Source organism: Cornus florida, unplaced genomic scaffold, assembly GCF_030987335.1.
Source record: "Cornus florida cultivar Cherokee Brave unplaced genomic scaffold, ASM3098733v1 CherokeeBrave_3.0.0_Hap2_Chr11, whole genome shotgun sequence".
NCBI classification, from domain to species: domain Eukaryota; kingdom Viridiplantae; phylum Streptophyta; class Magnoliopsida; order Cornales; family Cornaceae; genus Cornus; species Cornus florida.
The window spans coordinates 14,413,965-14,418,417 of record NW_026775581.1 but is presented as its reverse complement, the minus strand read 5'-3'; the positions used below and the strand labels follow the sequence as shown (position 1 = coordinate 14,418,417).

Genomic DNA, 4,453 nt, shown 5'->3' with positions numbered 1-4,453 from the left:
TGCATCCAATGTGGACAAACACAGGTATTGGGCATGTATGAGATAGCATGAAACACAATATATGATGGATGAAGTGTGTGTTGCAAATCTGCAAAGTTCGATCGATCATAAAAGTTGTGAGATCGATCTCACTTGGATCGATCTTAAAAAATGAGAAATCGATAAAAGTTCGGTCGATCTTAAAAATGAGTGGGATCGATCTCACTCAGATCGATCGGAGAAAGATGTTCGATCGATCGAACTCTATAACAGAAAATGAAAAGTCGCAGATCTGTGACGTGGATGGCATGGGGCCTTTACGAACATGGTCGTGGGCCCATCAACATAACAAAGCATCAATCCTAGTCACTGGATTCGGCCCATAACTCCAAAATCAAATCAAAATCAAGAAAATATAAAACATATATACATAGATATATATATATACACATATATATAAAGAGGTTGAAGCTTCATCTATGGCAATATTCATCATGAAAACAACCTAGATCTAACAGTTAAAGCATGTGTGCATCAGATTGAAGCTTGAAATCATAAGAGTGGGATTCGGATCTCACCAGAATCAAGAGAGAAGTGGAGATGCGAAGGGGGGTGAGATGCGAATCAAGATCCGAGAGGAGAGAAAGTAGCCAACACAATGGACCTTGCCGGAGATCTCACCGGAGATGGAGAAGTTGGGATGCGCAGCGGCGAAGGGAACGAGGGTTTGAGATCGATTCTTGTGGAATCGATCGAATAACCCTGAATCGATTTTCAAAAACATTCCCTTGCAAGTTCGATCGATCAAACTGAGTCCTCAGATCGATCGAACTAACATCGATCTCTCCTCTGATTTTTTTTTTTTTTTTAAAAAAAAACTTTTGAAACTTTTGAAAAGTTAAAAAAAATTAAAAATTAAAAATTGAAATTTTTTTTGGGTTTTTGAAAAATAAAATGAAATAAAATAAAATCTTTTTGGATTTTAAAATTTGAAAGTCAAAACAAAGTCAAAGATAGTGAGATGAAGAACAGAGATTGATCGGAACAAAATGTTCGATCGATCTGACAGAGAGGTAAAAATATGCAGGAATTTTGGGTTCAAAAATTTGTCTAAGTGTTGGGTACTGCAGATCAATCCAATGGTGAAATTGGATCGATCAAAGAAGTTTAGATTGATCTATGAATGTCTTCGATAGATGAGACAGAGAGCTGAAGTATGCAGGTTTGTGCAGACTCAAAATTTGTCTAAGTGTTGGAACTGAAGATTAATCGAACTTAGAGTTTGGATCGATCTAAGGACTTCTGATCGATCTGAGAACAAATTCAATCGATGGGACAAAGAACTGATTTGGATGTAGGTTAAATGCAGGTTGAAAATTTTTCTAAGTGTTGGATGCAGGTAGTAGTTCAATCGATCGAATACTCCTTGGAGATCGATCGAACTTGTGCACAATGCTTAATTCCAACATGAAAGCTCATGTAATCCTAATTACAAGTCCCAGCAATGCATATGAACTCAAAGCAAATATATAGACTTCGCAAAAAATGAAATATAAAATAGAAATGAGGGAGAAATAGGGTTTTGACACCCTACGAAATGCTTTTGCTAGTCTTTAACGTCTCTAGCATGACTTTGGGCTCTTTTAGCCCGGATCAAACATCTTGTAGTGCATCCCCTCCTTAATGGGGTGATAAGTGTTTTGAACTCCACCCAACAAATGGTTCCCTAGAGAACTTGTTGGATTAAGCTCAAAAGAAGTTTTCGGTCCTTGGTCAATGCAATCTTTGGGATTCCATGCCCTTTCAAAACAAGACTTTGAAACAATTTTCTTAGAATGCAGGGTTGAAGATGAACCTTTTGAAACTTTGGTTTCACTCAAAAACTCAATTCCTTCACTTTTAAGGTCATGACATTTTTCTACAATATTAACCTCTCCATGCTTGTCAAATGAGTAGGGGGTTGGATTGAAAATATTCAACTTCACCTTCATGTGGCCAAATGAGATCTTCATTATCCCCGTCCTACAATTAATGTTGGCATTCGCGGTTGCCAGAAAGGACGGCCAAGGATAACGGGAATTTGGTTCTTAGGATTTGGGACCGGTTCCGTGTCAATGACAACGAAATCAACGGGAAAGAAGAATTTATCAATTTTAATCAAGAAATCCTCAATGATACCCCTAGGCTTTTTTATGGATCGGTTGGCAAGTTATAAAACCACCGACGTCGGTTTCAAGTCTGCTAAGCCTAATTTGACATACACCGAGTATGGAAGAAGATTAACACTTGCTCCTAGGTCAAGAAGAGCCCAATTAATGATATGATCACCAATGATGCATGAAGTGGTAGGTGAACCGGGGTCCTTAAACTTTGGAAGAGTGTTATGCTGCAAAATTGAGCTTACTTGCTCGGTTAAGACCACTTTCCTAGGTGTTTGGCTTTTATTCTTCCGCTTTTGGGTGCACAAGTCTTTCAAGAATTTGGCATAAGCTGGAATTTACTTGATCGCATCCAAAAGCGGAAGATTAACTTTCACTTGCCTAAACACATCCATAATTTCATTTGTTTTGGCCTTTTGCTTGTCAATTGAAATGGATCCTTTTAAGGCATCCAGAAATGGAGCTTTTGGTTCAAAAACCTTTTCAGAATTTTTCTTTGAAATTTCTTCAACATAAGAAGTTTTCAAATCATTTTACAAATCTCTCTTTTCAAAATCACTTTTCAAATCACTTTTCAACACATTCTCATTTGAAAGATCATGTATATACAATAAAGGAGGAATATGATATGAAATGGGACGAGTGTTAACTTATGGTTGCACCGGTTCACTCTCTTCATTGGACATACCCACTTGGTTGTCCACAATCTTTCCACTTCTTAAGGTAGTCACCGCATTGACATACTCTATTGTGTGACCTTCTGATGAGGAATGAGTCTCCACAACACATTATTGCTTTGGTGGGGCATTCAAAGGCATTTTTCCCTTCTATCTTACATTTAATGTGCTAGCTATTTTCCTTACTTGGGTTTCTAGCTTTGCAATGGATTGAGAGTGAGAATAAAGTAATTGTGTGTTTGCCTCTGGAGTGCCCAAAGCGGTCAAAACTTTCTTTTAAAAAACGGGACTTCTAACATTTCCTTGGGAATATGATTGATTGGGAAAATGAGAATTTGAAAATTGGTTTCCTTGTGATTGATATGATAATCTAAAACCTTGGGAACCTTGGCTTTGTATTGGAGGTGGAATGTACTTTCCTTGAAAACCACCTTGGCAATGGTTTGAGCCCTCCCCTTGGCTTTTCCAAGAGAAGTTCGGGTGATTTCTCCAACTAGGATTATAATGATTGCCATAAGGATTGTTCCCTTGATTCACAAATGTTGCATTTACTTGTTCATGATGCTCATTTTGCACATGTCCATGGGGACAATTGGAAGTAGAATGTAAAACACTTGAACAAGTCATACATGTCTCATTGATGCATGATGAGAATGGTTAGGGAAGAAAGATACTTGATTTGCCGAGTTTTGGTTGATCAATAATTGATCAAACCTTTGAGATAATGATTTCATTTCGGCGGCTATTTCATTGGAGTGGTCGACTTGATGTAAGTCAACACTCTTCCTACCACTAGAATTTCTACCATTCTTCGAAGATAAAGTTAGATGCAAATAATTTTCACTCATGCTCTCATAAAGATGCCACATGTCATCCTCATGCCTATCAATGTAAGAGCCACCCATAAAAGCATCAACCATGCCCTTGTAATTATCCGATAAGCTCTCAAAGAAATATTGAACTAATTGCCATTTGGGCATGTCATAATGTGGGCACTTCCTAAGCAATTCATTAAAGCGTTCCCATGCCTCATGAAATGTTTCCCCATCCCCATGTGAAAATTCCCTAATTGAAGTTCTTATGGCATTGGTCTTAGAAACCAGATAGTACTTCTTCAAGAACTCTTGTTGCATTTTTGCCCAAGAAGTTATTGAAAAAGGCCTAAAGTTGTTAAACCAATATTTTGTCTTATCTTTAAGGGTGAATAGAAAAAGTTTAAGCCTTAAAAAACCTCTTCCGGCATGTCCGTGTATCTTACAGTGGAACATACTTCAAGAAACTCATCCAAATGCTTGTAAGGTTCTTCACTTGGAAGTCCATGATAATTAGGAAGCATTTGTATGGTTTGTGGCTTGATTTCATAGTGGTGTACTCTAAATGGTGGCAATTGAATGCATGTGGGTAAATTATATTCATTAGGCACATAGTGATCTCTTAAAGCAAGGGGAAGATTAGCAATTGGAGGTGTAACATAGGCACCTTGATTGCCTTGAATAATAGGAGGTGGTGGAGCATAGATTGGCCTTGACATTCCCAATGGAACTTGGCCTTGTTGTTGTGGTGGATGAACGAATGGTCTTGGCATGCCTAACGGTACTTGCATGTTATCATGATGCATATTGGGATGGAGGATACCTT

At 38.0% G+C, this 4,453-nt stretch overlaps 1 pseudogene; it reads left to right on the top strand.

The window, feature by feature from the left end:
• Nucleotides 1-3,793: 3,793 nt before the first annotated feature.
• On the top strand, nt 3,794-3,892 carry LOC132287360 (small nucleolar RNA R71; annotated as a pseudogene).
• The last annotated feature ends 561 nt before the right edge of the window (nt 3,893-4,453 follow it).